We start from the raw sequence: 13,109 nt of genomic DNA, 5'->3' as shown, positions 1-13,109 counted from the left end.
CAAATTCATGACATGAAATTGCCCATGGATAGCTTGGGTGTCACCACCGATGATGAAGACATACTTGATTTAGAGTTTATGAAGTAGGTCCATGATGAACCTCTTCCAGAAGTGGAATGGAGCAACAAGATGGGGGATAGTATTCAGACATGCACCTTCAGTGTAATCTGTAGGATGGAAAATTGGCTTAGTTGTTGCCGATTTCATCTGACACAAGCAACCAGTTCATGAAGAAAAAGTGGAAAGAGGAGTATCACAAGTAAAACTTTTGTTTTGACTAACATTCTCATTTATGATGCAGGAAAAGGACAGGCAAGGATTAAAGAAGAGAAACTTGACATTGGGGTTGAGCTTTCTGTTGCTAGTCGAGTGACCAGGTCAAGGTCCAAGAAGAGTTTCCGGCCACCAGCTTCTCATCTCATTCTGGATTTGGATGCAGAAGAAACATTGTGCATGATGACATCCCTTGTTTCCGAAGTAGACAAGGTTTCAATTGACATGGATACTATTTTCCAGGACCCAAGGACACTTGAAATCCAGTCTCATGTAGACCATGCCACTCCACCATCCTTAGCAGGATTTCCACCCATGTCTTCAAAAGAAATGACTCTAGCACCAAAATGGTTAAGTGATTCAATCACCAGGAAAAGGAATGTGGTTCTGATTTCAGTATCAATGGAGGACGCTGTGAGTAAATGTCTGGGAAGGTCCAAAAAGCTCAAAAATTTAAAAATAGAGGTTGTGATTGAATTTGATGAGACCACGAAGCATTGGACTGTAGACATTGCTAGACCCGAGTCCAACAAAGATGTTGCCACGGCTTTCGAAGCAGACTACATTGTTGAACGAATTGATTTGGGGGTCAGAACCAGAGCCATAGATGTGAAGCATCTGGAAACTTCAACTAAATGAATTATCTCCCGTACTTGGAATGATGAGAAAGACAAGGCTGAGTTGAAACAAAGTTTAACACAAATGGCCCAGTATATGCATGCTTTGTAGAATAGCCCATTACCATTGTCCCAACATTCAGGACCATTTAGTCCAAAATCACCTAGCAATCAAAAATTCTTCGATGAAGTTCAACCAAACAGGATGATTAGCGAGGTTTTCTCAGAATGGCTCACCTTAATCATGCATCAGGAAACTAATTACATAACGGATTTGGTCCATATTTTCGAAGAAGCCAATGAGGTCACCAAAGCAATGGACTCCAACTTTTTCTCGTGGCAGAAGGAGAAATCTAAGTGGGATGTGATTTCAAAATAGATGCGTGATATTTAGCGTTATGGTCTAATGAACTTTCTTGCTGAGAATCAAGTGTCGGGATTAAATGAGGAGGTAATGTTTATTTGTAAGGAGATTATTGAGTGGTGAAATCAAATTATTGGATAGGGTTATAATGAGTTGGCTAGTGTGCGTGGCGAATTAACAACCTTAAGGGCAACCATGAAGAAGGACTTACATTGCATGGATGTCCAATTACTTAAAGAAGATAGTGAAACCCTAGAAGACACCAGGAACATGATTAACCAGTTTAGAAGCCACATCAGACAAATCAAGATGAAGAAATCCTTGTCTGTGGAGGACTTTACAAGGATCTCTAAGGTGGAATCGATATTCACTGTTTGTCTCGATGACCTGGATTCCCACAGATATAAAATACAGATGGTGAAGAGAAAGAAGGAGCTCTGGAAGTAGAGAGTAATTCATATCAGTTTGCCGCATGTAACTATAATCCAAGAGTTTTCAAAAGTGCATCGAGAGTGGAGCGCGGTGAAGGCGGTGATGGTGTCCATCCAAGACACCAATCAAAGCGATCACACCAGAACTGAGCAGATGACATGACTAGCATTGTTGCAATTGTTTACCAGCGAGTCTAGTTATTTTCCTTAGTTTTGGTTATATAGTTAGGGTTGTTTTCTTTTAACTCTTACGAGTTAATTTTACTTTGGTAAAAAGAAACTATTGGGTCTAGGGACCTATAAATATGTTTTGTAATGACTTTGATCAGGTTCACTAAGTTTTTGAAAAGACTATCTTTAAGATTGGCTAAAAACATTTTGTGTATGTAGAAAGTGGAGACCATCGATGAATGCAAAATCTTGTTAACAGCTATCTTCGGTTTCAAATCTATGTGTTTGATATTTGAAGATTGATTTCTGTGTAAATCTATTTCAAACAAGGGGTTGTTATACTTTCTATGTGTGCAGAAAACTATTGGCAAATTTCATCTTTATAAGATTTTCATTTTGTTTTAGTGTTCATATAGAGTCTATCGGCTTTATATAAAAATTTATATATGGATCAGTGCTTGCATTCATTTTGTATTGACTAGTGTATGCAATTGCCTTTAAGTTCTTTCTAGTGAAAAGCATTCTATTGATTGTATGTAATTTGGAGCTGAACGAATATTTACTAGAGGGAGTTGTACCTTAATTCAGAGGTTAATCAATATAATGATTTTCCAACTATTTGCTAAAAGTTTGTTTGCCTTTTTATGACCCGTAGTGCTTTATGATTAAACAAATAAGGAAAGACAAATCGGTGTACCAATAGATTTTTGGTGAGTCTGCTGGGAAGTGAAGAGAATAATTTGTTTTAAAACCAGATCGTCATTATAGTGTACTCAGTTCTTCATAAATGGTATTACCTCTTGAAGGCATAGAAGAATTTGAGCAGAGTATGATAGAATAAGTTCTCTTCTTAATGAAATAGAAAGACAATTGGATCAGCCTATGTTAGTCATTGAAAGAGTAGTGGCTCCTAGGGTTTTCTTTATCTGCATCCCTGATAATCAATTCCAAATTCCTAGATGTTTGTTGCCCTAATTGTTTCACACTAGACTCCAGGCCATCTACTAGATCCCAGAGGAGGGGGGGTTTTTGATCCCATCTTTGAAGAATTGCAGAATTTAAATTTCCAATCCACCATCTCACCCCAACAAAGGGCAAGGAGTAGACCTCCATCTCCTTTGCCGTCATCACCTGCATCTCTAGTTTGTCAAGAATTGGTCTTACACAGTGTTGCCTTACCAATTTCATTTAATCCTACTCCTCTTAATATTATTCTCCAAATGGTGGCCAACAACCCATGGAGGGCAGCTATAGGCCCGTTGAACCTAGGTTTAAACCTTAATACTTTGCCAAAAGCAGCTAGAGATCATTTGCCCAAATTTAGCGGGGATGGGATGGTCATTGTAGATGAGCATTTGAATGCTTTCAATGTAGCTTGTGGAGTAATAGTGTTTCAACATGAAGATGTGGCTATCAGGTTGCTCATCCAGACATTGATAGGAATGGTGGTTGATTGGTTTTACCATTTGCCGAATAGTGTGATAATGACCTGGCAGGATTTGAAGACAAGATTCAAAGCTAGATTTAATGTAGCTGAAGATGAACACTCCCTCCTAGCTCAGTTATCCCAGTTGAAAAAGGAACTTCCTAATTCCATGAGGGACTTCGTAGTGAGATTTGATAAGATTCTACACAAGATTCCAGTCAACCAAAAACCTTCAGATGATAATCTCAAATGTTTTTTTATTAACTCTATGCCCTCTGAAATAAGTTTCTTGATTTGTAGGCAAAGGGTTGCAAATTTGAACGTCACTAAAACCCTCGCAGTTGAATTAGACGATGATTTGATCACTGCGGGCAAATAGAAATGTGAAGTACAAACATGTAGTGCCCAACCCACTACTTCCTCAGATCCTGTTATTCAATGGTTAATGAATGATGTAATTGCCCTAAAGAGGTAGACTCCTAAAGCAAGTACTTCTTATTCCCAACCATATCAAGATGTTCCTAGGACATATCCTAATCAACAGGGAGGAGGTGGAGGAAGACAATTACAATTACCCCCTGTTCAACAAAGACTTGCTATTGAAGCACCACCTCTCAAGGTAAATTCTTGTGTGTTTCATTTAACTAATGAACATGATGGTTCTTCATGTCTAGAGATGGTTCATTTTTCACAAATGATCAGTAAAGGAGAAACAATCTTAGAAGCAGGTGAAGGAGGTTCCAAAAGTGTGCCTGGTGACTCTAAAATTCATTATATGGATAATGTCTCCAACTTAGAAAGGGGAGGAAACATGTTGGTCTCTTTTGAAGATTCCTCATACACAATTCTTACAAGAACTCAATAGAATTTAAAATCTCAAGATGTTATAACACTTGTGCATAGTATTGAGAAGGGAAAAGAAATCTTGGCTCGCCATGGAGGTATGTCAAAAATGGTTCCAGGTCCTTCAAGTTCTAATTCTTTCACTAACCCTTTTGATATCATTGAGTTTTGCAAGACATCTTGTGTTCAGATTTCTCTGGCTGAATATTTGAAATTAAACCCAAAAGAACTAGATAGATTGGTTGAATTTGTCAAAGGGGGTAATCCCCATGCCTTAGCAAGTGAAACCCAGATGCCCATGAGTATTGATTCCCCAGCACATGCTAATGTCAGTCCTGCTCTAGTAACTCCTATGGTCTCATCAGGGACTGTTCCTCTACAAGATGATCTGCTCAAACCTAACCTTGAAAATAAACTAGAACCTTTCTATGTGTTCCTATATATTAATGGGCATAAATTGAGTAATTACATAATTGATTCGGGAGCATCTGATAATGTCATGCCTTCAGCTATAGCAAAAGCTTTAGGTTTAACCCTAGAATAGATCTTTATCAAATGTTACTCAATGGATTCCAAGAAGGTTCCTTTATTAGGGTAAATTAAAGATGCGCAGGTTGCCTTAGTAGCACATCCTGCCAAAAGAATCAAGTTGACAATCCTAGTGGCTGACATTCCTGCTAGCTATTGTATGTTGTTGAGTCGCACTTTTTGTAAAGACATGGGAGGAGAAATTAGGATGGATTGGTCTCAAGCGGTGATCACAGTTGGAAAATAGAGAGTCCTTTTGCACCCTGAAACGAAGGCTAAGTACACAGTCTTTCCCTCAGATGATCCGAAAGAAAAAATATTGTATCAAGATTGTGGCTTTGGCAATTATATGATATCAGCTGAACCTCAGAATGAGAGTATGTTACTAGATGTAGGTAGGTCTAATGAACTCTGGTCCATGGAATTTGATGGGAGTTGTTCATCTTCTGGATTAGGAGCTGGGGTCATTTTGATACCTCCCCATGGAAAGGTCATTCCTTATTCTTTCAAGTTAGAATTACAAAACACGAATAATATACCTGAATATGAGGCCTTGCTATTAGGACTGGCTGAAGCAAAGAAGTTGCAAATCAAAATGTTGAAGGTGAGAGGTGATGCTGAAGGTGAGAGGTGACGCTAAACTTATTGTTAAGCAAGTGAGGGGCTTATTTGCGGTAAAAAATGAGAGATTGAGACACCATAGGAATCATGTTTGGGATGAGATTGAAGCTTTTGATGCTTTTACAATTGAAGCCATTCCTAGGGAGTTTAATTCGAAGGCAGATTCTTCGGCGGTATCTACAGCCTTATTGGTTCCACACCCGGATTTCAGAATCGACACTTATAGGGTTGAACTAGTTTATAGACCTAGTGTACCAGATAATTCTAAATCCTGGCAGGTGTTTGAAAATGATAAATAGATTCAAAACTTTCTGCAATGTGCCAATATTTTTACATCCTTGTTTTATGAGGGTTTAGAGACAAGTTGTAAAGAATTTTCTCCTGACACACTAGAAGAAGTACATGATGGGATGTTGTAGTTAAAAGGGAATAAATTTCCAAAGGGTTTAGTTTCCCTTGAACGTCTTTTCGACAGGAAAGATGGATATGTTAAGCAAAGAGATAAGGAAGCTCCCATACTTCAAAGCTCTGGGGAGTATGAGCAAATTTACATTGGTACCAATGAGGATCCTAAATTTGTTAATTTGGGAAAATGTTGTTCTGAAGTGGAAAGAAGGAAGTTCATTGATTTGTTGGTTGAGTTTAAAGATGTCTTTGCATGGAGTTATGACGATTTGAAGAACTTCAGGGATGGTAAGTTTCAACATCAAATTCCTTTGAAACTAGGTGTTAATCTATTCTGGCAGAAGTTAAGAAATTTTAATCCAAAGGTAGCAGAAGCAATTTTTCATGAGGTTGACAAGATGTTTAAGGCCCAAATTATTTATCCTCTACATCATTCTACCTGGATTGCAACCATAGTTCCTATTCGGAAGAAAAGTGGTGAGATGCGAATCTATGTTGATTTTAGAAATTTAAATCAAGCAAGTTTGAAAGATAATTATCCCCTACCTGCAATGGATCATATTTTACAAACTATTTTCAAGTCGGAGATGATGTCTATGTTGGACGGTTTTTCTGGGTATAGATAAGTGTCACAGAGCAAGATCAACACAAGATATCCTTTATAACTCCCTGGGGTACCTTTGTGTATAATAGGATGCCTTTCAGGTTGATTAACGCAGGAGCAAATTTTCAAAGGGTGATGGATCTTTCCTTCAGGCATTTGAGGGATAAGATTGTTGTGGTATATTTAGATGATTTAGCTATTTTCTCCAAAAGAAGGAAGCATCATGTGCGGGATTTAAGGAAGGTTCTAGTGAGATGTAGAGAGCATGGAGTTTCCTTAAACCCTAAAAAGTCTATTTTTGGTGTCACAGAAGGAAAACTTATGGGACATATCATTTTGTAGGAGGGAGTAAAAGTTGATCCACAGAGGGTAAAGGCAATACAATGGCTTAGTCTCCCCTCAAATAGAAATGGAATGAGGTCCTTCTTTGTGTTAGGTCCCAGAGACAACTGAGAGTGGGGTGGTGAATCAGTTGTCAAATAAATTTGAACCAAAAACTTATTAACCAACTTAATGCTTAATACTGGTAAACCAGTTAAGTATGCTGGTAGATAGTGTTAATAGTAAATTGCTATACCAGTAAGGATTAATGCTTGAAACATAAACATAAAGTCATCAACAACACATGACACCAATATTGTACATGGAAACCCTGTAAGGGGAAAAACCACGATGGGAAATCTTACCCATAATCAGATGATACTACTGCAGATAGTATGTGTAGATAAATGGGGTTTGCATATGCAGAAAGGCCAACAACCTAGAGCTCACTGCTCAATCACAAAATGGGAGTTACACTGACTACAATTGGATGGTTAAATCCAATAAGAATGTACTACTCAAAATAGCATCTTTATATGCTAGATTCAGTACCGAAGTAATGCTGATATGCTTCTACAAAAACCTAACTTCACCTTCAAATGATGTCTTTGTGTATATCCCTACTTGATCTCGCATATACCTTCACTTAATTCTTTTCACATTACACACTTGATCTTACAAATAAGATCTTACATTTATACCATACCCTAAGACCAATTTTAGTAGGTCGGCTCTACAAGATATTACAATAAAAACATTTTACAAACAATATAATATCTGATGCAATAACCGATTGAACATGTTGGCTTAATGCATTTACAACAATAATAAATCATCTCCATAGCGTGCCATGATGATGTAGAAAAGATAAACCTGCTGGTGTAATCCTAGATAACCTGGACCTATTTGCCAATAAAAGAAAATATGCAAATATGAATATACCAATGATTATTTCTTCAAAATAAAGTGTCCACATGATGTCTTCGACATTGCCAAGTGTCTTCCATATCATTCCAGGTACCGGTGAACAATATATCCTGTCGGTGAACCATATACCAGTAAGTGTTGCTCAATTTACTTGCTTGCCAGTGAATGTTGCTAGATCTCCAAAGTAGGCATATTAGTAGGTGTTGACATCAATGACAAAAACATACCAAAATACCAACAATCTCCCCCTTTGGCATTGATGGCAACACAAGATGGAAAAACCATCAAAGTGCCAAAACAGAAATGCCAAATACAAAAACGAACAATCTCTATTTCTCCCCCTGGGAGTAACAATACCAATCTCTCAAATGTGTTTTTCAAAATCTCTCCCCTAAAATCTTTCCCAAAAAAGATAATGTGTTTTTCCATAGATATCTCTCCCCCTTTGACATCAAATGCCAAAGTCACAAAAGGTCAAGTTCATACAAAATACCAACCAATTCAATATACCAACTACTCCCCCTGAGAAGTAGCTTCCTCATCAAATACCAAAATAGAAGATTTGTCTTTTAATTTTGCCGGTTGATGACAATCATCAAATGTCTAGGTCTCTACCGATGGAGGTATGACTCCAAGCTGATCTCTGAGATACTCAAAAGTCTCCTTAGGCAGAGGTTTTGTGAAAATATCTGCAAGCTGTTCTTTAGTATTCACATAAACTAGTTTTATCTCGTTTTCTTCAACTTTTTCCCTTAGAAAATTCAGTTTAATAGAAACATGTTTTGTTTTAGAGTGTAATACCAAATTCTTAGATATATCAATTGCTACAGTGTTATCACAGTATATAGTAATAGGTTCCTTGCATTTACCTTTATGTCTTTCAACATTTGCTTAAGCCATAATACTTGTGTATAGTTAGTTGTTGTTGCAACATATTCTGATTCTGTTGTTGATAAAGATGTACAACTTTGTTTGTTACTCAACCAAGAAACTAATCTCTTTCCAAGAAAGAATGCTCCTCCAGTGGTTCTCTTTCTATCATCTATATCTCCTGCCCAATTTGCATCTATGTATGCACATAGATCAAAATTTTCATCTTTAGGATACCATAATCCAAGATTTGTTGTGCCTTGTAAGTACCAGAAAATCCTTTTCACTATTGATTCATGATTTTCCCTAGGATTACTTTGAAATCTAGAAACAATACATACTGCATTCATAATATCAGGCCTGGTTTGTGTTAGATACAGTAAACCTCCTATCATAGATTTGTATCTAGTTGGATTAATAGGTGTAGATTCATCCCTATGAGATAATTTGTCATTTGTAGTCATGGGTGTGCTTACTAGTTTAGAGTTCTCCATTCCAAATTTCTTTAGTAATTCTTTCAAGTACTTGGATTGACTCAAAAACATACCTTTATTAGTCTAAGAAATTTGCAAACCTAAAAAGAATTTTATTTCTCCAATCATAGACTTTTCAAATTCTTGCTGCATTTCAAGAGAAAATTCCTTACATAATCCATCTTCTCCTCCAAAGATTATATCATCAACAAATACTTCAATAATCAAGATGTCATCATTAGTTACTTTGTAGTATAAATTGCTATCTGCATTTCCTTTAGTAAAACCAATCTTCAAAAGTTACTTATCCAACCTTGCATACCAAGCTCTTGGGGCTTGTTTCAATCCATACAGAGCTTTTCTTAACCTGTAAACCATATCATTGTCATCTGTCAAAGAAAATCCATCAGGTTGTTCAATATATACTTCTTCTTCAATATCTCCATTCAAAAATGCACATTTAATATCCATTTGATAAACTTCGTAATCCTTGTGAGCTGCAAAAGCCAAGAATAATCTAACTGCCTCAATTCTGGCTACCGGTGCAAAGGTTTCATTATAATCAACTCCTTCTTTCTGAGAATATCCCTTACACACTAGTCTTGTTTTGTTTCTGACAACCTTACCATCTTCATTAAGTTTGTTTCTAAATACCCATTTAGTTCCAATTACATTTTTATCTTTAGGCTGGGGAACTAATGTCCAAGTATTATTTTTCTCAATTTGTCCTAATTCTTCTGCCATAGCTTTAATCCAAAATTTATCTTCACATGCCTCATTGATAGATGATGGTTGTATTTGAGAAATAAGGCATACCTCTTCATTTGCCAATCTTCCTCTTTTCATAACTCCTTTAAATTTGTTTCCAATTATCTGATCTTCAGAATGATTCAATATTACATACCGGGGTGTCTTAGTTTGTTGTTGTTCTTCAATTATTATGGAATCTTCTGATGATACCGGGGTAAATGGATCTTCATTTTGTACTCGTGGATTCAGTATAGGTTCATTTGTCACAATTTCTGTTGTCGGTTCAAAGTCTATATACCTTTAAGTTCCTCTGAATTGTTCATCAATCTTTACATTTGTACTCTCAACAATTTTCTGCAATCTTTTATTAAAACATCTATATGCTTTGCTCTTAGATGAATAACCAAGAAATATTCCTTCATCACTTCTAAGATCAAATTTGCCAATATACTCATCTCTTCTAATATAACATTTACTTCCAAAAATTATGAAATACTTAAGAGTAGGAGTATTACCAAGCCATAGTTCATGAGGGGTCTTACCAGTTTCACCTTTGATGTGAACTTTGTTGAATGTATAGACAACAGTGCTAACTGCCTCTCTCCAATACACATGTGGTAGATTTGCTTCTGATAACATACTTCTAGCTGCATCCAAGATAGTTATGTTTTTCCTTTCAACAACTCCATTTTGTTGTGGTGTCTGAGGTGCTGATAACTATCTTCTGATTCCATTCACTTCACAGAATGTATTAAAGTCCTTAGATGTGAATTCTCCTCCTTGATCTAATCTTAAACATTTGATTTTCTTACCGGTTTCATTTTCAACCATTGCCTTGAATAGTTTGAACTTTCCAAGTGCTTCTGACTTCTCTTTGAGAAAAGTAATTCAACACATTCTAGAATAGTCATCAATAATTAGCACAAAATATCTATCACCTTGTAAGCTTCTAGTTCTAGCTGGACCACATAAATCAGTGTGAATTAAGTCAAGAGCATTATTGGATTTTTCTGGAATACTTTTGAAACTATCTCTAACTTGTTTTCCAAATTGACATTCCTTACAAACTATATTCTGAGGTTTCACAATTTTAGGTAGATCTCTAACTGCCTTAGAAGTACTGATTTTTACCATGCAATCAAAGTTTACATGACATAGTCTCTTATGCCATAACAAACCTTCATCTATGTGTGCAATTAAGCATGCCTTTTCACTATTATTCAAATGAAAGATATTGCCTCTAGTCTAATTACCAGTTGTAATTTCCAAACCAGTTCTATTCATTATTTTGCATTTTCAATTTTTAAATTGTAACTGAAATCCCTTCTCAACTAATTGACCAACACTAAAAAGATTATGCTTTAATCCTTAACATAGTAGACATTGTCAGTGTTATGTTTACCATCAAGAGATATTGAACCCTTACCTTCGATTGAATAGGCTTTGTCATCTCCAAATCTTACTAAACCTCCATTGAATTCTTGAAAGTTCAAGATTTTACCTTTGTCTCCAGTCATATGATGTGAGCATCCTGAGTCAATAATCCATTCATCCTTTGCTTCAACTTTAGCTGCTAGGGCTTGTTCTACCAGTTGAGCAATAGGTGCCGGTTGATCTTTTGTTATAGCAACAAAAACCCATCCATTGCCTGTTGGATCCTCATCAGAATCATCAGTCACACCTTCATCAGCAATGTCATGAGATTTGTCTTTGTTCTTTTTAAATTTGTATCTCTAATATTCAGGATTAGGCTTGTATGTTCTTCTAGCTTCTTCTCTTAGCCTAGCATGTCTATCAGGGCATCTTGAAGCCATATGACCAATCTTATTGCAGTTAAAACATTTAAAGGGTGCTTTACCTTCATACTTACTTCCAATTGGACCTTTTGGCATTTTCCTTGCAAATAGTGCTTCAAGTTCTTCAAGCTCTTCATTCTCCTCTCTGGTTTCTTCAAGTTCTCTTGCATAAAAGGCTCTCCAGTCTAATTTGTCAAATGGTGGAGTAGATGATGTTGATGCTTTAAAGGCCAAATCAGTCTTTATAGCAGCAGGACCAAATTCCTCAATTTCAAAGGCTGAAAGTTTTCCAATCAATGTATCCCTAGTTACTGATGTATTAGGCATTGTTCTCAATTCATTTATAGTAGTAACCTTCATTTTATATGCAGGTGGCAAACCTCTTAAGATTTTTGAAACAATTTCGTCCTCACTCAGAGTTCCTCCACAACATTTAATACCCAAAACAAATTCATTTACTCTTTCCATAAAAGCAGAAATCCTTTCATCTTCTTTGATTTTCAGATGTTCATACTTGACTTGGAAGCTTTCAAGTTTTGCAATCTTGACTATGGAATCTCCTTCATTCAGTGTTTCCAAATGATCCCAAATAGCTTTAGCAGTAGACCTATCTGATAATCCCATGATTTTTTGATCTGATAATGTGCTCAAAAGTGCTTCTCTTTCTTTGCAATCATTTTCTTCATCTTTAGCTAAGGTAGTTGGAGCAGTCTGACCAGCTACAGGAGTAGTATAACCTTTCTTAGTAACTTCCCAGATGTCTTTACCAATGCAATTTAGATGTGTCTCCATTCTGATCTTCCATATCTCATAGTTGGTTCCATCATGTTTAGGACTGTCCTTCCTAAAATAATTAGTAGACATTGGATCTCCTCAAGTTGTTAAACTTCTGCAAAAGAGGACTAGGCTCTGATACTAATTGTTAGGTTCCAGAGACAATTGAGACGGGGGGGGGTGAATCAGTTGTCAAATAAATTTGAACCAAAAACTTATTAACCAACTTAATGCTTAATACCAGTAAACTAGTTAAGTATGCTGGTAGACAGTGTTAATAGTAAATTGCTATACCGGTAAGGATTAATGCATGAAACATAAACATAAAGTCATCCACAACACATGACTCCAATATTGTACGTGGAAACCCTATAAGGGGAAAAACCACGGTGGGAAATCTTACCCACAATCAAATGATACTACTACAGATAGTATGTGTACATAAATGGGGTCTGCACATGTAGAAAGGCCAACAGCCTAGAGCTCACTACTCAATCACAAAATGGGAGTCACACTGACTACAGTTGGATGGTTAAATCCAATAAGAATGAATTACTTGAAATAGCATCTTCGTATGCTGGATTCAGTACCGGTGTAATGCTGATATGCTTCTACAAAAACCTAACTTCACTTTCAAATGCTGTCTTCGTGTATATCCCTACTTGATCTCGCATATACCTTCACTTAATTCTTTTCGCATTCCACACTTGATCTTACAAATAAGATCTTACATTTATACCATACGGGCTAAGACCAATTTTAGTAGGTCAGCTCTACAAGATATTACAATAAAAACATTTTACAAGCAATATAATATCCGATGCAATAACCAATTGAACATGTCGGCTTAATGCATTTACAACAATAATAAATCATCTCCATAGCATGCCAAGCTGATCTGGAAAAGATAAACCT

This window comes from Cryptomeria japonica, chromosome 1, assembly GCF_030272615.1.
Source record: "Cryptomeria japonica chromosome 1, Sugi_1.0, whole genome shotgun sequence".
Classification (NCBI taxonomy): Eukaryota; Viridiplantae; Streptophyta; class Pinopsida; order Cupressales; family Cupressaceae; genus Cryptomeria; species Cryptomeria japonica.
This window is presented reverse-complemented; position numbering follows the sequence as displayed.